The sequence below is a fragment of the Poecilia reticulata genome, chromosome 23 (assembly GCF_904066995.2).
Source record: "Poecilia reticulata chromosome 23, P_reticulata-male-v2, whole genome shotgun sequence".
Lineage (NCBI taxonomy): Eukaryota > Metazoa > Chordata > Actinopteri > Cyprinodontiformes > Poeciliidae > Poecilia > Poecilia reticulata.
The window spans coordinates 6,965,217-6,989,111 of NC_088852.1; the positions used below are offsets into that span (position 1 = coordinate 6,965,217).

The 23,895-nt window shown below is 38.3% G+C and overlaps 1 long non-coding RNA gene across 4 annotated transcripts in view; it reads left to right on the top strand.

Moving 5' to 3' along the window:
• The window catches only part of LOC145550194 (uncharacterized), a 210,713-nt gene that overhangs the window by 31,301 nt on the left and 155,517 nt on the right, over positions 1 to 23,895 (top strand). The gene's annotated exons all lie outside the window — the stretch shown is intronic.

Genomic DNA, 23,895 nt, shown 5'->3' on the forward strand with positions numbered 1-23,895 from the left:
TTATGTAATGATGTTCTAAAAAACAGTAAGAGTTCAAGTGAAACTGGAATTGGTATTCCTGCAGACATGAATGCCTCCAATCATATAAGCGGTCCTGTCATGTTTTACATATATTACAAACTACATGTAATACTGTGGAGAAATATTGAAACACTAAACAGATGCAGCAACACCAAATGAGAGCCTGAAGATGTCTGCTGCATCCATTAGGCTGGTTTTGGTATTTGGATGGATTTAGGGGAGGAAAAGGAATCTCCTCGTAATTCAGCAATGCATGTTGGAGAATTTGTTTAGTGGTGGCATAAAACCTAATTACTAAGAAGGTAAGAGTGGCTTTAATGGAAATGTAATCATGGATTCCTGGATATACGGCAGGTCTTTAATTTGATGGTAGTCCGAAGTGAGAAGATGCCGATTCTCAAATTGCTTTTGGCATTTAATTAATTTTGTCATTACCAGTGGTCCTTGTTATTGCTCTCTTGTGGAATTTCCTGTGATATCTTGGTAATTTTATGGGATTGTGGGGGGAATAAAAGTGGCAAGACCCTAATTTGCCTTTAATACATCACCACAATGTACTATGTATTCATATAAATTTTGTTTTTTGGCTTGTTTCAAAGGCTGTCATATTTTCTAAATAATTTCCTTTTGTCAAATGAAGGGGCTATTTTAAATTTTAATCTTCTGCATGAGATGCCTTCTGCACCAAAAGGAGAGGGAAAGAAGAGGAATGTGTTGGAAGAAAAGCTGTAAAGCAGAAATAAAACGAAGAAAGCTTAAAAGGTGAAGTCACAAAATTGTGTCAGAAATGATCCAGTAGAAGCTTAGAAAGATGAATTTAAGCAACATTTCAAGGTTGCAGACTGCATGTTGAACAATTTTAGTGACTTGCACTATGCAGTTTTGCCCCATAACCTGAGAGGGGCAGCAGAGATGCAGCTTTCCTATGGCTACTTTATATGCCCTTATTTATACAGATAACAAAGATTAATCATTCTTTTCTCTAGATAACACAGTTCCATGTTTTTTACCTGATTTCACTTTTTTCTCCCTTGCTGATAAATTGGATTGTAGAAAAAAAAAGGGGGAAAAAAAAGAAAATGTGAGAAGTTTATAAATTAGTTCAAAGGTAAAGTCAAACATGCAATGAGTGAACAAGCAGCACTCCCTAGGAAAATGCCTCCTCAACCACCTCCATGTTCAGTTGTCTCCGCCTTTTAATGGGCTGTGTTGAACTAGCAGGTGATCTACAGTGACAGTGTGAAGGCACAGCTTGTAGCAAAGGCTAATTGGTGTGGACCGACTTCAGAAGGAGTGTAGCCTCTCAGTGTTTGAGTGGTTGGGGGAGGTGATGAGGCCATGTACGACTGTGAGATAAATTGTGGAAGTATCATGTAACATGGGACTTATTTGGGTCTTCGGGGACTGTTTAAATCATTATGAAGAGTTCATATAGCGAGACGTGTGCTTGCTGCGTTGAACACGACTCGATGCCTTTCTCGCACGCGATCTTAATTGAGTTATAATGTCTTACACAGTAACCGAAATGTTAAATAAATTGCTTTCTCTTTTTAACTGCAGTTTAATCAAGGTTTTCTTCGACAAACTCTTATGAAAGATGAAAGTTTTTGCAAGCAGCGTGACATCAGTGCAGATTTGAAGCAGACCGACTTATCCCCAAGCTTTTGACATAAAATTAAAAACTACCTTGGGGAGTATTAAATATGCAAAATCAAATTGCACGGCATACACGGTCATGCACATATGCACATTTGCAGAGAAAACATAAATGCCATACAGATGCGTAGTAGTGTGCTTGACATTTGGATGAGATGTCTTTGATGCTGACAAAGTCGCTGTCATGGAGGAGTGATGCCCCAGGGGCAGGACTCGGTGTTCACTCTGACTCATCAGCTCTGCTACGCGCACACACGCGCACACACACACACACACACACACAGACAATAACCGTTGTAAGCGTCAGAGGTTGCTGTGTGTTGTGATGAGGGGGGTCCTCCCCGTATCTCATCCCTGTGGAGCTTAGCACATCCAGCAGAGTGTGTAGTCATCTCTGCAGGAATCAGTGTTGGAGGAAGTAGAGTGTGGAACGTTTGAAGCAGGAATAGATACTAATCTTCAGGATGCCATGTTTTTAAATGTACATGTGGCTTAATTTATTTTATTTTTTTTGCATCTTTCTATGTCGACACAAGTGATCATATTATATAAAAGTTACCAAATTAGGCTGACACAAGCCCGATCTTCATTAGTGAATATGAAATATCCCCTGTCCTAGTAGTCTCTTCCTCTGTTGTATTACATTCGTACATTTAATGTGAACATGTTGGAAAGCTCACTGTCTCATTTGCTGCTTCTTGTCATAGCATCCCAAATGAGCAGCTGTTGTGACTACATGATATTGTCCGAGTGGTTTGCTGGTGTTTTGGAAGTGCAATATGAAAGCAAACCAAAACAAATGGGTCTTATTTCTCTCTTCTTTTTTGTTTTTCTTTTCACATTTCTCGGAAAATGAAGCGCAGGCTGTCCAACCAAGTTGGAGGTGACATTTTATTAGCAAACTAACCTAAAGCAGGGCACCAGACAAACTGGTTGCACTGGTTCACCTACATTTTTAATTGCTAAACAAGTTGTTTAGCAATTAAAGCCCTCAAAGTCAAACTGCATGTTCCAATAGTCTGACAAGCAGGTCAAAAGTTAAAAGTAAAAAATCCAGACAATTTAAAATAGCTCAAATATGTTAAACTTTGACTGGTTTAGCGCCAATAGCAGTATAAAAAAAAGGCTGCAGGAGCTGTGATCTGGACTGGCATTGAGAAAAATATCATTACTGAGACGAGATGTAGTCCTGTGACCAAACTAGAGTACCACAGCACAATTCAACTAATTGAAATGAACAAAATAAATACGGTCTGTACAAAATTTTTCAATTCCAACTAGACTTTTTTTTTGTTTGTTTTTGAAAAACTAAATGCATTCGCCTTCTCTTGTCCCCACAAAAGCCTAATAAATTCCTTCTATCAGGACACACTGAATGTCCTCCATTGGAGCCTCCCAGACTCTTTGGGGCCATTTAAAACGATTGTTTCCTCTGAGGAGTGGAGCTTCTTCTCCCTGAACGAGCTCTGCAGCCTGGTGTTAAAATCTGCCCCAACTGCCCACTGCCAAGCCTGTCATCATAACAAGCTTACAGTGCAAATGCCCAAGATTAGGCTCCATATTGGCAGCTTGCTGGTTTGCCCTTTGTTAGCCTCATGCTAATCTGATATGTAGACTGATGGTTTCCAGCAGTTTGAGCTGGGCCAGTTGAATAGCTGCGTGTCAATATTTGGTTTGCCTTAGCTGCTGTGTAATGCTGCACTTACACTGGTGTAATCCCGAAAATCGTATGATTATACAGACCTAGATGCTAGTGTCCTTGTTGTTTTCTGTGTTGGATCAGCATCTCTAAATCTGTTGAAAACGCACATGTGAGCAAAGTATTCACAAAATACTCTTTTTTTTTTTTATGTATTGACGTATTGCATGTTGTTCTAGACCGTCTCAAACGATTACGATCAGAAAGGAACTGACACAGCGCTGTGAATTTTGACACCATCCTGATTTGAGTGAAACTGGACATGTACACAGTTGTAGCACTTTGTCATTGTAGGTGGTGAAAAGCACAAGGTTTTTGTCTTGAATTCTTCAGGAAGCATATTGACAAATTGATAAGTTTAAGTAAATTTGCCTGAGCATCCAATCAGAGATCGTTATTGAATTTGAGCACTTATTTGGAAGAAAGTCTCATTGTTAATCAACTGAGTTGACGGAGAAAATACTTGATCTAGCAGAGTGGAGGTTGTCAAAGTTGTCGCTTCGTTTCTTGGTTCAGAAGAAAAAAAAAGTCTGTTGAGCATTAGGTAGCATATTTTCCTTCCCTTTTAATTCATTTTTCTGTCAGCAGAGTCCATAGCCTGTAGCTGTTCCACAAGACACTAGTGTGTGTAATAGGGCTGTTTTGGAGGATCTCTCCCCCAGCTGCTGTGCTAATTGAGGCACAGAGACAAGCCCCAGCCAGATGGAGCGAAGTTGCTGCAAATTGATTCCTCGCATTCGTCTTCATTAAGGTCTTGGTTCTTGGGATCTCAAGAGAATGTGTAAGAAAGTAAAGGAGGGCAGGAGTGGGAAAGGAAGGCAGAAGAGACCTCTGCAGGCCCTGAGGTGTTCGCTTTGATGAGGCAAATTCTGAAACTTTACATAAAACACGCTCCCTTTCATGTGGCTATACATTAATATTAGTAGCAAAAGAGATGGTAAGCTCCCGTCACTTCTTAACAAAAAACATCAACGCCTAAAGTACAGCAACACCGATGCTACCCCATGGCAGAGAAGTGATTAGCCCATCATCAGTGCGCCAAAAGCACCGACAGCACCCAAGCTTTATTTCTTACATTTTGTCATGTCACTATTATAAAATTGCATGTATTATTTTGTTTTTATGTGACGGACCAACACAATGTAATGACACAGCAGACGCGTCGAGAATAAAGTTATCAGAAACGCATTGTCAGATTAATAAACAGTATCTGAGGCTTTGTACACCTGATGGAAAAATATTAAAATAACTCCAGCCAAAGGATACCTAAACTAAATGTTTGGCTTAGGTTCAAATGAGTGGTGGAATATTGGCATCACACAAGACCTTGAACACACCATCACCACTATGGAGGTTAATCAGGACTCCACATGTACAGCCAGAGCTGCAGTTGGATAGAATGATGCAGGTACGTCAAACTCATTTTTATTTTGGGCCACATCAAGATCACGAATGTCTTCATTGGACCACCTGTGACGGAAAGTATCGATAAAACTACCCATTAAGAAATGCTTAAAATATTAACAAATTGTCTGCGGTTGATGAGAACGTCTTGAAACATTAGCTTGGCACAATAGATGAAGCTGCTCATTTGATTGCTGAAATAATATTTAACCACACTGTAATCTCAAATGTTCTATTTCTAGAGTCTCAAGGGCCACATGCAAACTTCTGGCAGACCAGATTTGGACCGTGGGCCTTGAGTTTGACACGTGGCTTAAAGAATTAATAATCCAGTGGAAATCTATTCCTTAATCCAGTTCAGAATCTGTGACAAAACTAAAACATTGATGTTCGCATCTATTCTGACTTGTCTTCATCCACTTTGATATGTAGAATTCACAAGTTCAGTTTCTGCATTTGTACAGCTGGTAGAGATCCACTCAAAAAGACTTGCAACATATAATTGCCAAAGCTACTAAAGCTATTGACTTGAGGGCCTAACCTGAGTATACTGAGTATAAAAGACCACATTGGTATTTTTTGTAAACAACGTTTTATACCATGCCTGTTTTTATACGCATACCCCTGGAATCTGATGGAGCTCAGATACCTCCATATCTGATGGAGCTAAAACACCTTACATCCACCCCTGTTGACCACATCCTGCTGTATTTGTCTCACTCACAGCGCCGATGATGCAGCGTCTGCAATTACCAGACAACATAGAAAGAATGATGTGTCACTTTCACAAATTACATTCCCCTCACTTAATAGGCCCTATGTTTATGCAACGATCCCTTCAAATTCTCACTGTGGGAGCACTAACACTCTGTCTTCCTGCCACACACTGGGACTCGATGCATCTTTCACCGCACATTAGCAACACCACCCTCCCTCCAAGGGAAAATAATGTACGACAATCGCACATTGGAACAAATAAATATTAGGCATATTAATCTTTTTTTTCTTTTCTTTTGGGGGGTGGAGGTGGGAGGTCATAGAAATGTTCTCATCTTTTTTTTTTTTTTTACTTTCACATTGGAAAACAGAGTATTTGTCAAGAGTGATGAGCTGTTGGAGCATGCTGCACGGTGGAAACATGAAAGAAGATTTTGGATGGGCAGGCTGGGTAGCAGGGGTGCAAATGTTAAAGTTGGTTAGCTGAAGGTGGGATGCTGGCAGGGGAGGTTGGAGGGGGTAGCGTTTGATGTTTCATCTATTATTCGTGCAACGTTACCTGGATTATGTGCCAACTCACTTGGGGGGTAGAGTTACTTAGGCCTGTCACAAGCTTTCTAGAGGCTGGTTTTCATTTCGCTCTGTCTACTCTCCCCCCTACTTTCTCTCAAACATGCATGCATCCTTTTATTTCCTTGTCATCCTCACCCTTCTAACCCATCCTGTGACAGCCTATCACAGGGCCAAATCCCTTCTTCTTTCTTTTTGTCCACCCATCCATGCTCCATCCAGTCTCTCTCTCTCCTTCCTCGGCTCCACTTTCCTCTGTTCTGCAATGACATTAAGCGGCTTACCATATGTCTTCTTGCTGGCTTACACTGTGTTGGATGCAGAGTTTTACTGTCACTCCTTAAATACAGGTGCTTTGTGAGTCAGAGAATCCGGCTGTTCCCCAGTATGCACTTTTTTTTTGTGATTTACATATATAAAATTGTAACATCTTCAGAAGTAGCTCTTTAGTTTGAGAAGTTCGTTTACATCTTGTTTACCATCTGACATACCTTTGGGTTCCCTCATAGTACACCTTGTTGGGAACAGTCTTATAATGGCTGTAACATCCCATAATGGTTACTGACATAACTTGAAACAGACAAAAGTAAAAATGAATGAAAATTTACTAAAATTTCCTCAGACTTGGGGATGTATTTTAACCCAAAAGCAGAAATCATTTAAAGTCTTCCAGAGTACTATATGAATTTGCCAATCAAAATATGATGCTTGATTCCAGCTGTTGACATGAAAAGATGTAATATCTCTATTAAAGTATTTCCCCACATGCAAATATTTCATTATCGTCAGAGCACACGTTCTGTTCTGTTTAAGTTTTATTTTATATTTAAGTAAAACACACATTTAAAGAATCTCTACCAGCTACATCCAATTCAGCTTTTCTACCAGCAAAATAGTTTATTTTTTCCCCAGTGATTTTACGTCATTTTTACCCCCGCATTCCTTTCTGTGTTCTTCAGCGATGTTTGCTAGGTCAGGTCTTTATAATGCTGCAGATGGATTCCCTTGTGATGAGGGATTTGCAAGTTTTATCCAAAGACTTTATGCCATCGCCTTTGAAGCTGACCCCTAAACAACGTTGAATCTCTTGAGTGCCTTATGAGTGTCTACTGGAATGCCCAAAGGGACAGCCGGGTCACTTTCCCATAAAGCTTACTATGGAGTTACTAAGAGCCCTCTCTTCTGATGATCAACTTTGGTTTTATTGCCGTCACACAGCTTCACTCGTCTCTCGCTCTCTCTTGTTTTTCTTTTCAGATTTTCAGTCTACTTCCTTTTATTGCTGCCTTTCTTCATCTTCCATTTGCATTAATTTCAAGTTCCCATATTTCAGCTTATTGACTTTGCTTGTAGGCACCAGCTCTCAAAAAGTATCAGTTATTAGATACTATTTGAAGACGACATTAGAATCTGTCTATCATTCTTAAAATAATAATTTAAAAAAAATCCAGTGAGTTATGGTTTGTATCTATGAACCGCTGCGTGCTTCATTACATCCACTCATTCATTTTCTTGGCTTGTTTTTTTGCCCTTTCAACCTTTCATGGTTCTTTTCCTCTTTAGAACTACTTCCTTCCGAAGGAAAGTATCTTTACCTTTTACCTCCTTCACAATCGGGAAATAAGAACTGAAGTCAAAAACCACGGTTCTGCTTCTCCGTGACCTCCCTTTTGTTCTGCTCCTGTATGTGCCGAGCAAGGAGTTAGAGGTTAAGGCTTTTAATGCAGTCTGCAGTCCTGCTTCTCTGCCTTGGGGGGATCACCACTCTGCTACAAAAACACAGATGTTAACACAAATAAAGATAAGAGGAGGAGAGAAATCCAAATGTCTTAATAGCCAATTTCGCAGTTTGTTGGTGGTTTTTGTGAGAGAAAACGCCATCGGGAAGACAGACACACTTAATGGTATATACTCAGAAAGAAGAGGGTCACAGAAGGCTTTCATCGCAGAGTTTGTTGTTAAGAATGCAAACACTCAACGGAGCTGACAGCACCAGAATACAAGCTTGACACTATGATCACATTTGCTTATGCACAGATGATTATACCCTACATATACCGACACATGGGTGGATAACAATTCTTCCAAAGGATCATTTGCATAAATGTTTACGTTGTTGGAGGATAGAGAAATCGGCACACACGTCCCACTTTCCTTATCCACTCAAAGCTCTCATAAGCAAACATGGACATTGAAAATTGACGTAATTAGGGGGGCAATCTATCTGCAATTAACGATGGTCTCTCAGTTGGAGAAACTGCAAGCAGATGTTCCATTAGTGTTGAATAAAAGCTACAAACAGATGCCGAGGGTCAGCAGTCTGGGGAGAAATACTTCATGATATTGTAACGCACCGTATCACAGAAACACATCTTTGTCTTTTTAGGACAAAATGTGCCTGGAAACTCTTCGACTGCACTTTTTTCATGTTTGTTTAAAATGTGATGCGCTTTAAATGAGGGCATTTCAAGGCTGGCAATGGTGGTCACTTTAATTAGGACACAATAAAGAAAACTACGGCCTTGTCTTACCTTGACTTGGGGTGAATATGATGTAAGAAAGTACTGGCTTATTTATGCACTGAATAAAATGTTAGTCACAAGTGCACCTGATAGTTGTATAATCTGGGATTATAATATGCATAATAAGAGATAAGTTAGACTTAAATAGGTTTAAAGTAAAAACTAACATGTGCAGAGTTCAGTAGAAACACCTGATATATTAGTTTGTCCCTAAGGAGAACATAAACATCAAACTGTTGGTACTAGAAGGCAGCTGTTCAAGAAAATCTTTATTTTCCTTTCTCTATCAATTTTTGTGTTTCTATTTTTATTTTTTCTGGGTAAATGATAAAAATTACATACAGTTTTAAGTAACACCAATATTCCAAAAGGGCCATAGCGCCACTAACTTTTTTTGCAAAACTTTTAAACTTGGGTCGTTGATTATAGCTTTCTCTAATTACAGCAATATTATGCTACCCAAGAAACAACGCATCGCACAGCAGTGATGCAGAAATGCATGTTTACACTCATTAAAACGGAGTGACACACAAAGAGCTATTCCATACTTGACAAACCCTCAACATTTCACCCTTGAATGCAATCAAGTGTTCCCACACAGTGTACCCCACGCCACCGCACAGACATCATTCAGGGCAGCAGGCGGCGTCGAGAAGGCCATTTTGTTAAAACCTCCACTGAGAGGCAGGTGTTTTTCTTTCTAGTGACTTGCTGACATTAATAACCCCCTTTTTATGTCAGAACAACTCCACTTTAAGGGTCAGGAAAATGTTGTAAAATATTTACTTTTCACACTTCTCACTAGGCTCTTTAGCTGTGTGAGTCTTATTACTGTGGAGGGGTGTTGGAGTGAGTAAGCAAATTATATTTCATGAAAGAAAAGAACAGATGAGGAGATTGAGAGACTAAAATGTGACGAGAGAAGGTTAGAAGAGAAATGTTCGAATGAATAAGTGAGTACCATAAATAAGATTTTTTTTCTCAATTCCTTTGGTTAAAATATTTGATTTTCAGTGTAGTTGTTTTTTCTTTCATATTGTCATTTATATTGCTTTCTGTGGTCTGTAATTTTTGTCTTGTAAATAGTTTTCATCAACTGTGAAGCTTTTTATCAGGTGTGTTTCAGGTATTCTGGGTAAACAGAAAATTGTGAAGTCTGACAAAACTAACTGGTGAACCATTTATTAGATGTTCTACGTGCAAATAGAATAAGTATATATAAATTAAGTTTCCTTTACAAATATCAAGAATTATCATTGGAGGTATTTTTAAACACAAATCTGTACCTATGATTCGTCGCATTTTAAAGATAAGTGAACACAATCTAATCCTCGCCATCTGGCTTCTTTAGCTTATTCCAAATTGATTATCTGGAGCCATAATGTTTTTGATTGCAAAGCAGTTTCCCAGTTTACCCTGGCATATGTGGAAACCATGCCTGGCCAAGCACATCATCCAACCTGACTCTGGACTGGCATCCTCCGGGATCTCAGGTTGCTAAACCACACATCGCCAAGCTGCCGAATCTGACCGACTACGACTGTCTGAAACTAGTTGGTTGAACTCTTAGCGACCTTTTAGCGGATCCTGTAATCGTTTCATCAAATCACCTCAATGTTACTTACTCTTGGTACAGTTTCTGTTATTGCGTCATTAACAGAAATGAATAGTTTTTACATATGCATGTTTTATTTTAACTCAGGAAATATGATTAACTCCTTAACTCTGTTTTTCTTAGCAGTAGTTTTCCATGCTGCAGTCACAAAGACAAAATTAAAGATTTTCCTTTTCCTTACCAACACAGTGGAGGGGTGGAGGAAACATGATTGCTCTCTGTCAGCAGGACTAATCTTTTTCACTCAAGAGAAGAAAAAAAAAAAAAAGTTAATCATATTGTAATACTGCATTTGCATTTTGCATTGGCAAATGTAATGCTTGATTTATTTTAACTGAGGCAGAAAGGGCTGTAAAACCCATGGAGTTCTGATTTAAGGTGCACAGTGAAGGTGCTGTCTGACTGTGGGGAGTCGTCAGGGCCTTTTGAATCTTCCCTGCTGTCTCTGTGCTGAAAGAGAGCATATTTCAAAACCAGATCGTTACTAGATAGATTTATTACAAATGAATGGAATGGAAATTGTGCTAGAGATGAGGTGTGACATTTGCTCGCAGGGCAGAATGCTAAATTTGTAAGTTTGCATTATCAATAGCTTTCCTAAGGGTTTTTTTAGATGATGCTAGCTGGCTTGTACATGTACATCATAGAGGAAACTTATTGTGTACATAAAACAAGATACAAGTTATTTTAGAAATGAGTATTGTTTGAGCAGAAAATGAAATTTACACCACTGGCATATCTTAATGCAAAGTTATCATGTAACAAGCATTTGAACTGGCATCTATTTTGTGTCAAGTGCAGAAGTGGCGTATTTCTTTAAATGCAGATTAAATGTCAACTGACACATCTGATCATGTTTACGTAGCAGCAGGAGTTGTCTACGAAATATTTGTATGCGTATTTCTGACTACTTTTCTTGGTGCTCTGAATTTCATCTCAGGTGTTCACAGCACTGAGACTCACCACATGCACTGCTTTGTTTCTGTGGCCACTCGGGCTTCAACTGCGTATGTTTAGTGTGCAAAAGCTTACCTGTCAATCTACTGTTGATACAAGAAGATGTTACCACTAAGGGACAAATAGGAAAACTCTATACTAAAATAAATTTCTCCCAAAACAAACACAGATCTGGAAAATAGAAAACATATATTTTTTGCATTGCAAACAAGGATCTAGTCCATGCCATTGTATTCAGCAGCGGCGCTGTGCAGTTCCAGTCTCTTTTTGTTCAGCGAGCATTTCGACATTGTTGGCATTTTGTTTCTCTCCAGTCCATCTGCCCTGTAGGGAGAGTCTCAAAACAACAGTTTTGTGTTTGCCTTGCTGATTAGAGCATTACATATGCTTGTTTTTTCTTGCTGGATATTCTCCCCATGATACAACGGCTTAAAACGTCCATTAGCTGCTCATTATTTTGATCAGGTGAGAGGCTTAAGAGAGGAGAGGGGATGACAGAAAAAGTCTGGGTTTGTTTGCATCAATTTTAATGCTAAAGAGTATATTTGAGTAATAAATTTTTAGTATGGATTACATTAAAATAATTATTCAAACAACCCTTTACTTTCTTAATTGTTTTAAAAGGAAATAAACTTTAATGCTTTATATTTGTAGTTTGTAGTAAAAAAAAAAAGTTATGTTCTCTCTCTTTAGAACTTAAATGCAGGTTTGGGATGTAGGGAAACGTGCAGACAAAGAAAAATCATGTTGGGTTGTTGAAAAGGGCAATGTCTCGATATTAAATCTTGATGTCAGACCTGCAAGGTCTTCCAGTAAGGGTAACGTAATATTATCTTAATTAAATTGCCATGAGAAGCAATAAAACATGCAGGTTACCTATTATGACACCCAGAGTTTTATGCAGGATGTCAGTCTCCGTTTTACTCCAACTTACACACCGTCACAGCTGAAGAGCCATGAAGGCAGGATTCTCTATTTTGTATCTTTTCAGACTGGAACTGAGAGTTCTGATAGAGTCAGTAGAAGAGCATGGAACTGTTAGATGGTCAAAGCATATAAATTTCCCATTCTTGACGTTACGTCTGTGCTATAGACTCCAAATGCCAAATTGATTTAGAATTGCCTTCTCCACCCTGACAATAGGAGTCTGTCCTACTGCCATTTTAGGTCTGCCTTTCCTTATCACACAGACTTTCTGGGGTTTTATGATTAAAAGATAGTTTTACTTTTCCAGTGGCTTCCTTTTATCTGCTCTTTATACTTGTACTTTATGAATTTCTTACGGCCCTTTCTGCTCTCATTGTCCTTTATTCCACTCGGATGTTCAGTTCAATTTCCTCATCGAGGTGTCACTTTCTGAGCCTTATATTCAGAAGCAGCAAGTTGCTTCTTTTGGTGCAGTTCATTCAGACTTTAGCATCAAAGATTATATATGGCACTTTCAGAAAACAGTCACTGTTCTTGCCTTTGAACTGAATTATTTAACCTTGGTAAACCCCTCTGGACTTGTGCAACCCTGTGAAAACAGAAGGCTGTCTTCCTCAATCTGGACACAAATTCATTGTCTTTCACTTATCCGATATTTGCTTGTGGAGGTAAACAGATATTCTTCCCCCTGACGAAACTCTTCAGCTCCTTCTGGGGGATTTCACGGCATTGAGACCCAAACGTTTCTGGCATAACTTTAGTTTTTGGCGCTTAATGCCAACTGGTTGTTTAGATCTATAAAATTAGGCAGTTGATATTAATGGCACCGATTATTTCTTGATGTATGATTCAGTGGCTTTACATAATTTATTTAAAATTAAGACGCCTATGATTTGACATATCTGGCATCAATTTTAACATATAATCCATCAGTATTATGTTTTTGTTTTAGCGAAAGCCAGCTAATTCAGAAGTTAAACTGAACTCTATTTAAAATGCCAAAACAAAGCAGTGCTTTTTATTAGAAATACATACTTATTACTTATTTGACAAGTCTAGTTATCATATTTTAAATCAGAGCTGACATATTTAGCCTATATGCGACCAAACCAATTGGCCTTTCCTACACTGTGAAAATCAGAAAGTAATGGCAGCAGTTATTTCATCATTTGTAACATTAATCAAATTGGTATAAAGAGAATACTTTTCACTCTGATATCCGGACTTGGAAAAAATGCTAGATATTTTTTTTCCTCTACGAAAAGTGTATTGAAATCCTTCTGCCCAACCTTACACATGAACCTCTTTGAGTCAATTTCCTTTTCAACTGGATGTGTGTCCCACATAACCATTTGGTGAAAAGCTAAAGCCAAAGTGCAACTGGAGGCTTTGCACGTTAATGGCTGTCATTTGTCCCTGCCATATTGGGTGGTGATTGAATAACTTCATTGGGCGCGTGAAGAAGGGCCATTTTTGGTGCTTTTAAGGCTATATCATTTATACCTCTGCCAGTCATAAATCATGAGGGAAAGAAGCAGAAAATGAGAACAGCAAAGGAATCTACAAATAAGACTGAAATGATCTAAAATGGGGCACTACCACTCCGTGAATTAAGATGGAGCTCCTCAATATTTCTCTGAAACTGAGTGTGAAGTCATTTGATTATAAGTAGTTTTACTGTATTTTTCTCTGCATTTTACAATTGGTTTTAAATAGTTTTGTAGCCAGTGTCATGGTTCTGTTGAGTGTTGGTATCGATTTGTCTTTAGAGAAAAATGTCATACTATTAGACATCGACATATCCTTTTTTCTTTTTTTTTTTCTTAGTGGGGCAAATTGTTGCTGATTTAAAAGAAAATGTCTGTGCAGAAACTTTATGAATTATTGCCACAAAGCTACATATTAGTGTCAATGATAATTACTTAATATTTGTTTAGTACTGCAAAGGAGTATTTATTGTTTATTTAGTGCAAAGGACACTCAGATGATTACTCTGCATGAAGAGAAACTGACCTGAATCTTCACATTTATTTTAAAGTTTTGTTTTGGGGGGTTTTGCTGCATCTAACTTTGAATCTGCAAGGAAGATGCAAGACTAAAGTTCATTTTTACCAAAACCAGTTCCTGTGTTTAAAAGCTGCTAATGCGCGCTTGGCAACAGTTGTTCGTCTTTCCATCATTCCAAGCACTGCCTCTGATACTGCAAAAAAAAAAAAAAAAAAATATATATATATATATATATATATATATATATATATATATATATATATAGAAGTGGGTGTCCTCCCGTGCAAAATATATATATATATATATATATATATATATATATATATATATATATATATATATATATTTATTTTTTTTTTCCTTGCAGTCACTTGGAGCCAAGTCAGAGGAAAGAATTGCTTTAGTCAGCAGCTGGAGGTGGAGTCATTGGCAACAGGAAGCAATCAAAAAAATTTTAATCTCATTCTTTTCAAAATGTTTGATCTGTCAAACTTAAAGCCAGAATATGGTGATAAGACATTTGTTTGCAGTGATACTAGAATGAGTATTTGTTCATTTAAACTGTCTACATGCACCACCATCCCATATAAAAGCATATAATAAAACTTACGGACTAACCAATAACTGCAGGAGATGTTTTGAAGTGTCTGGTTTGAGTTGTTTGCTCTTACAGAATTTGTTCTTTTTTGTTTATTGTGGAAGAGCTTCATATTTCAGACATGCATATTAATTGCAAGAAATCTTTCGTTTGAAAAGCACCACCGTCTGTAATTCCGTAGTGTTGCTTTTCTCTCTTTCATGACCTCTGCTCATAATAGCGTCCATGCTTAATGCATTTTCTCCGAACTGAAGGTCACGCTCTCAGACACACTTACTCTCCGAGATCAATATTCTTATGCACCGTCTGGTCAGTTCTTGCTCTCAGAAGCAGCACACGTTCATAGTGTGATGGATGCAGTCAGATAATCATCAGTTTTGACAGAGTTGGAAGTTATATTTTGTGTCACTGACGAGCCGAGCTGCTCTGTGTGCCGTAAATTCAGTCAAGTAGCCGACCCCACCCACCCACCCGTCTGACCCTCATAGGTTTTGACACATGTATCTGACAGAAGTGGGTGTCCTCCCGTGCATGATTGCAGATATGACTTTTTCTAAACTCATTTGTTTTTCTTGTTAAGTTAAAAATAAAAGGCATGAAATATGACCTGCTTTGATGTTTGGTCACTACATGTTTACAGCTTTTCCTACTTCGTGTTTCCTTTTTAAGCAGATCATCAAAGGCAGGCAAACCATGATGGCTCAAAGTAGGAGACTTTGTACTCTCACTATCCTTGAAAATCTATTGATAACATTTATTTTCTTCTAGCACCAGTGTGTTTACAGCAGCTGCAACAAAGTCAGTCAATAGCGTTATTCTTTACAAACCAAAAATGTATTTGTCAATTCCAAACAAAGATCAGCTGTTAAGTTGTGTAAGGAAAGTACATACTTGAAGGCAGAATTTTGCCTTTACATCTCTGTGAATGTACGAAATACTTTTTTTTTTTGGTGTGTGTGTGTTTCGAAACATCATACAAGACACGAGTGTGTGATGACGACAATCTCAATTTGGCTAGACGATTGTTTAGGGAGTAGGAAAATCATACTGGTGTGAGCCTTTGGGGACATGTGTCTGCTTTACGATCAAAGATGTGCACGTAGTTTATGAAAGTAACAGAAAATGATGAACATACTCTTGAGTTTTAAAACCTTCTCACTGTCAGGAGTTCTGTAAGCCAACTAATTATCACCTAATTAAAAACTGTCACCAAGAAAAATCCATGTTTTTCCACAAGCACAGCATGAAAACCCTCAGTCAAAAATTGAGCAAAATAAAACCATCCTGCTCTTTGTAAATGGTTCATAATCACTCGGTGTTTTTCCAGTGTGGTTTTGGGGATTTAATAACATCAGCATGAGCAGACGAAACAAATAATTTTTTTTCATGTTTAAATTTAGATAAAACTCTTACTTGGCAACAGTTGTTGCTATGTTTTTTTTTTAATGACTACAGCTCAGTGAAAAGTCTGTCGGGAACACAAATAATAATTATTTGATAAGTTCAAGTTTCTTTGTGTGATGCATGTTGGTAATGGTGGTTTGCTATTTTGCCTACTAGCAGGAAAACCCTGGGCTCAGATTGGCATCTGAACTTTTCTCCGTGGTATTTGCACATTTTCTCATTGCAAAGATTCTCACAGTCCAAATTTTAAACAAATTTAAAGTGCACATGTTTGTCTTTTTGACTTGCTGCAGAAATTCTCAGACCGTAGTCATGCAATTTTCTTAATTGCTTAAGTTTTCACTTTAATATACAACTACTCAATTTTGCTTTGTATTTCTGATATGTGTAGAATCAACACAAGTAGTTAATTGAAGGACAATTATGCAAGTTGTTTTTTTTTTTTTTACACATACACGGCTCATGTTGAAACAACATTACACAGTCTAATATTTGACCACCGTTGGCTTTGATTATGGCACACATTTGGTGTCTTATAAGCTTCTCCAATGACACCATTTCTGTTTGGAGTATTATTCACTAAGACCTTATTGATAGGAGAGTTTTATCTTAAAGGTTTTGATTATAGCACTGCCCCCACAGACTTGTACGGTAGACACCACCAGGGGCCTCTCTAAAAGATAATTTGGTATAGTAGAAAATTGTGAGGAAATTTTATTAGGAAATTACAATTTGCTACAACCCAATTTACCAAGTTGATTTAAAAAAAAAAAGAAGAAACTTTCATGGTTTAAACTGAAGTCAAATGTAATTAATTACAAACCTAGACAGAAGAGATTGAGGATAAATTCTGCAGACTAAAAAAAAAAGCAGTATTTTACTGATTGTTAAAATAACTATAACTAATTTGCATGTCTGTTAAGCTGCCGGTTACACGCTCCTGCTTCTCACTGACTGGCAGTGTCCTTTAAAACATAAGTACATTGTGTTTGGAAGATATATTAAAAATTCTCAGCTTCCTTGAGCTTCTCCTCGTTTTCCGCAGTCTTGCTAATTTTTTATTTTATTTTTTTTTCAGCTGCAATGTTTGAAGTTGGCAAATTCAAATAATTTCAGCAGGGTGATACAACACCAACACTTGAGCCAAGGTAGCGTGCCAACCCTTTGGTGGCGATCCTGAGTGGAGGATTTCATGCTTGGTCACACTGAATTTACTGCAAACCAACAACACTACTAAGAAGTCTGCTGGCGTGTTTGGATATTCAAACGGCTCTTGGGACCCCTGTGTTGCTGCCTGCTACACCTTGTAAGATGGCAACTTAGAGCAGAAGTTAATTCAATCGAAGGGCCGTGGATTTGCAAAGCCTCCCAGGTTGGTTCACATAAACAGCCACTGTAATCCAATTGAATAAATTATAAAAGAGGGTTTAGCTTTTACAACTTTATCCATCCAGACACAACCGCTGAATTCATGAATATATACGGATTTGTGCAAATATCACACACCGCTCCATTCTCCGCCCGGCGACAAATTTTCTGTCCAAAACCATTTATTTTCTTTGTCTGTTGTGGAAGAGAAGAGGAGATAATTGCACAGAATGACACAAAGGAAGGAGGCCAGAAACGAGAGAGGGAGTGGCAGCAGCTGGGAGGAAAAAAAAGCTCTGTTGGTCTAAGATACTGTTATCAAGTCCTATTTGTGGCAGTTTTTTGGTTTTAATTTCAAAGGTTTATAACTTTAAATATGGACTAATAGTGTAAATGTAATTATTGGGTGTGTGTGGATTCAAATAATTTTATACAGTGATAAAGAAATGCACGTTGCAAGTTTAGGCATTTTTGTTTCTAAAATGGAATTTGATCTGTTCCTAAACGGTCTGGAATTTGATTTCAGTATTTTTAATTCTGGTTACATATACGAAAAGAACATAACAGAATGAGAAAATATTTGTGTTGCAATTCCTTCTGCTATCGTCTAAATATTGTCCCTTTTTTAACCTTTCTTTTTGCACTTTTCCTCACTTGAATTCCTCCTGACGCCCTCTTTTGGTGTGATCTTCCTCCCTTTTATCTCTTCTTTATGACTTTCCTTGTTTCCTTCCTGCTTTCTTTCCTTTCTTCTGGTTTTTCATCCTGTTAATTCCTCTATCCTTGCTTCCTTTCCACTCCTCCTTGTTTTTCTTATGTCATTTTTTCTTTTCTTCCCTGTGTCCTTTCATTTTTCCTTCGTTCTTTGTTCACTTATTTCTTAAGTCACATGTTTCTCCCTCTTTGTTAACTTCTTTCTCCTTGTCCTCCCTACCTTTCTTCCACGCTACCGTCCTTCAGCCCTCACTCTTTCTATTTATTCCTTTATTTCCTTCCTGTCTCTTGTGCTTTCTGCTTTTATTTCACTTCTTTAGACCTTCCTTCTGTTTCAGTACTTTGGATTTTGTTGTGACATTCCGATCAGACCGAACCACATGGAAATATTGACAGTACAGTCCAAAAGTATTTAGACACATTTACTTTTACTTCACAGCTGCCTTTGGTGTGCTTTCTTGTGCTAAAGACTACAAAGTGAGGACAGCATGCAATGTGACCATCGGGTCCCTGCTTATATGAATTATAAAATGATTGTGAAAAGAAAGCTTCAAAAACTTCTCAGCAGCTCTGAGAAATCCTTGAACTCCTCTTCTGCTCGTTATCTGTAGCTTTGCTGATTCATATTCCGTAATAGAAATGAAAACAGTAAAAGCTTTCACCTGAAGTCAACAGCTAGACTTGCTGCTGCATCCCACTACGGGTCAAAACTTTTGATTTCTCATGTGGTTTTACCAGGAGTTCATAAGGTCATGTTGCACAATCACACCAAATTCGATGAACTTGCATTTAATCAGAAGTGTCCAAAGTTGGTCCTCAATGTCAATCGACCTCCATGTTTTAGTTCTTTCACTGTACACACCTGAATCAAATGCTGGTTCATTAGCAGAGCCTTGACACTCTGAGGAGATATTTGGACCGCTTGAATCAGCTGTGATGAAACGGCGACTCGTTGAAAACTAGCAGATATGCAGATGTCCGTGACCTTATATGTGTTGTGGGTTTGAATCGTCTGATTCCTGGAAAGAAGGGCAGCTTCATTCAAAGTGGAATGAATATCATCTGAATGAATCAGACCAGCTTCTCCCCAGGTTTGCCAATTATCGATGGAGCTCACATCGTTTTAAAATGTGGGCTGCAAAATCTGAAAAGTGTGCCACCATGAATATGTATGAAGTCATGTTGATAGTGAAACGGCTCACTTTTTTGAGCAGCAGTTTTCAAGTCTGGCTGCAGATGGGCACTTGGATGTAGGTTCAGACTTTGAGTGGATTATTATGACAAATGAAAATGCTTTTATTGGAACCATGTCCTATTTTTCCTCCACTCACAAGTCTTCAACAACTTGTTGTTTTTTTTTAACCTGCATTTTAAATACCTCCATTAAGCTTGCAAAAGAAAAGCAAACCCCACAGTGTGATGCTGCCGCTAACATCCTCTGTGTTTAGAGTGATGCTTAGTGTCAGCTTTCCACCAGACAAATGGTGGATGCTTCAGATGCTTGTGTCCCGTACATGAGCTGTGGAAAACTGCAGACAGGACTTCTGACGGCCTCTTTTCAACAGTGGCTTTCTTTATTGCCAATCTTCCATAAAGACCAGGTTTACTGAGCACACGGCTAATATTGGTCCTCTCTGTATATCTTCACAGCTCCTCTAGAATTACCATAGACGTCTCGGCTGCTTCTGTGTAATTATCTCCTTGCCTGGCCTGTCGGATTAGGTTTACAGCCATCTCTTGGTGGTTCTGTAGTAATGCCATAATCTTTTTCGTTTTCAGATAACAATTGAATAGTGCTCCAGGACATAGTTTAGAACCCAAGCCTACGTTGAACCACTGCACAACTCTGTCCACAAGCTGACTGGTGGTGTCCTTGATTTACATGATGCACTTGTGGCTTTCACAGAACATTTATATTTATTCTGAGGACCAGCAATGGATTGCCGACATGGCAAATTGTTGCACCGGATTATTTTTTAGGTCCATCAGAGTGAATGAAAAGCTTCAATGCATAGAAAAAGGTTGATCTATATTTGGAACTCACCCTATAGGACATTGATTATCAGAAAGTGTACTTAAAGAAGCAGAATGAGGGACTAGTTGTTTTTCTTAAAACGGCTCTTTTAACCTGTAATCATAACAGGTCTGTAATTTCTTTTAACAGCTTCAGTTTCTAAGAGCTTGTTTTTTTTTTTTTTTTTTTTTTTTTTTTTTTTTTTCTTCAGTGCATTTGTTTTGTGTCGTGAACCTGGACTCATTTACAACATGCCAATTCAGCTTTACCTGCTGTCATGAATCGTATGCAGTCTTATATATATATACATAAAAAAACACCTTTTTTAAGTAAGTGAGTAATTACCACTGCTGCCAAGGAGCATCGGGTTAGTTTGGTCTCTTGCGGTGGCCGGGCAATTATTCCTGCCAAAAGGCTGAACTACAGTCATGTGCAGACTGCAATGAGGTGTCACATTCGCAGCGAACGGCATATAGGAGAGAGAGAGAGACCACAAACACTGCTCATACCAGTTTCTCAATTTCATGAGGGTGGCAGATGAGGTTACTTGCATTGGGAAAGAGGAGTGTACTCACTCTGACAGAAGTTTGCAAATCTTGCATATTTGAGTGTCTTGCACTCAGTAAGTCATTAATAATAAAGTGTAATGCTGGGAGTTCAACTTAAGAGCTGGGACAGCCCACTGAATCATTTAATGGCAGGTCTAAAGCAGTGGCATTACTAATTGAACGACACAGAGTCTATTGGATAGCAAGGTAGTGGACCATGTGGAGGGTGTGTGTTTTTTTTGTAATAACAACCAGCTCAATTATTGCAACGCTAAAGATTGCCAATAAAACTTATCTCATTTTAAATCTGGGAATTTTTCTATTTCATGGCATAGAAACAACTGGTGAAGCTTTTGTTTACTAGAAATTCACATTTTATCTCAAGATTTTGTCACTGCTCTGCTTAGGAGCATCTTAAGTTTGGCTTTTTTTATTCAAAGGTTTCCACTTGAGATGGCTTCAGCAAACTTATCCCCCCACCTGCCTCTCTGTGGATCAAGTTTTTGATGAGTTTGCTCCCATAGGGGGCTGTGCAATCAAATGCATCACTGCATTAAGCCAGCGTAAAATGTCCCTATAAAAGAGAGGAGGGAAGCGAACAGAGGAAAAAAGAGAGGCGGGGGACATGCGTGTGGATTGATCACACTGCTGCACTTAGAAAGGCAATAGTTACCGGCCATATAATTGTTGCTGTCCCCCATTGATCTTACAATTTCCTTTGCCTTGACACAGCTGAAATCTCTGCAGACATACAGTACAAACACATAACCCATTAAATGTGCTTAAGACTATAGTATGTGTGAGACTCATCATGCGATTGTGCATTTCTTTTAGTAATAAGCTTTCATTACCCTAGACAGCTATAACTTGAACTAGGTGTTGACACTTTTTTTTTTTTTTTGTCCGGACCCAGAGCTTTGCTGGCTTTAATTGTGAGAGAGCGAACTTTAATCTCGGCAAGATTTGTTTTACTCCTGGGGTTCAAGGTGAACACAATTGAGCGCAATTAACTCTATTGCCCAGTGGCTGTCTGTTGGATGTTACTGTTTAGTACTCTGATTAGCTTTGGCTTTACATTCAGTCAACCCAAGAAGGAAAAAGAATGTTGTTTACGGTCAGTATGGGTTAGTTTGTTTTACCTTTATTTGAAGTTGGTAAGAAATATACACTAGTAATACAAACGTCTTCTTTCTTTAGCCTCTCAGCCCTTTGTCCAAAACATTTGACCAACTTCATAGAGGAATTCTGTGTATTTTCCAATGCACAGTTGCTGTCCTTTGGGAAAAATGGTGTCGTATGATGTCTTAGCAGCCACTAATGAGTTTGTCACTTTATCAAAAAGATCTTTTTTTAATTTTACTGTATAAATACATTTAATTATATGAAATTTCCTAAATATTCTTTGCAAGGTCACAAGTTATTCTTTTCAAGGCAAAAATACCAGTACATGTTGGTAATTATGAAATGTTAATAGGTCAAGATTTCTTCTCAAACTTGTTTTGACCTTACTTCAGTTGACCATATTTCTGTTTACTAGTGAGTATAAAAATTATGTACAAATATTGGCACCATTTTTCACCTGAGAGCATAAAAAAGTATAGTTAATATTACTTAAAATACTGGGACTCGCCTAATGTCTTATATTTCTGACCTTCTTTAACAGTAAGACGTTCTCAGACTGTCACTGAGGCCTTTGCGCACCGGTTTTTGTAGAACTTTTCTTTGTTTTGGAGGGGGGAAAATAAACTGTGTCCTTCACAATAATATGAAAATCTAAAGAGAACTATCATACAGAATCATATTTTAACAAAGCAATGGTTTAACTAAATTGCATTTACTTTATTGCTCAACTGGATTGATGGATATCCTCTTTGAAGGAACAACGGCTTTAGGTAGCACAAAGTACTACACTACAGGGTAACATTCCTTTGTATTGCCCTTCCTAAAAAGGTGGATCTCTTTGGGTAGCTAATTATCCCCCGCTGTGCACACCACACATAGAATAAGTCATCTCTCATCAAGACACAACCCTAAGGTTCAAATTACTTAGATTTTACTTGCCTGCTGAGCCACATGATTGACCACCTAATAACAATTCTGATGCATATTAAAGGGGGGGAGGTTTAATGGATTGAAGGAGAGACAGCGTAGCACGAGCAGAAGTGTTTGGGGTATTTTAATGCCACCCTACAGACCCACAACCATGGACTTGCTATCAATAATCCTTCACCAGCAGAGCAATACTAGTAGATGTTCAACCTCGATGGGAACATTTGCGTTCCCTTCTTCTCTCTTCTGTTGTACAAAAGCTGACCTTCTTAGCTCCTCCTTTCCTCTCCCTGTATAAGGTCAACATAATGAACACTTCATATTCATGTGATTTTAATTTATTTTATTGTTTGAGAATCGCAGTTATCCAGCAGAACAAGAGAGAATCCCGTCTTTGATTCGTTCACGTTTGGCTAGTGTTTTTTTTTTTTTTTCTATTCTGGAAGCTGTCAGTATCTCTAGGCTCATCAACTCATACTTATTCATGTCACCATATTGTGAAATTACAAGCCCACCAAATACCCAAGTGATTCAGCGTCACACTTTTCATTAAAAGAGGCTCACAGGAATGAATAAGGACCACACAAGAAAAGGGGAGATAGTAAGGCAGTGGAATAGTCTCGCCATCAGCAGGAGCACTCATAAATATTGTAATTGTGTGGGTATAGAAAAGGCAGCGGTTGTGAGCACTGTGATTGACTTTGAGTGAATGCCGCGTCACCTTTTGAATGAATTGAACATGAATGCTGTTGTCAGAAAGAGGAAGAAAATAATGGCCTTTGTGACTGCTGCATGGAAGACATCAGATTTCTCGTAGTAGTTTGGGAATAGGCACAACTGCCTTTTCTTTCCTTCTCAGCGTAAAACTCACTGGACCATTGTTTGCTTATATCTGCTGACTGGTTCCATTTATTCCCCAGACTAAACGGTAAGAACTGTGTGAAACCCATCAGATAGCAGTTCATGTAATGGAAAGTGGTAATGCGGCAAACCTTAAGCAAAATTAATCTGACCATTCCCGCTGTGTGTCGAGGGAGTCCAGTTGCTTCTCCCTGGTGGTTGTGTCTCCTTAATGGTGTTTAATTTCTCAGAGAGAGCTATTCAC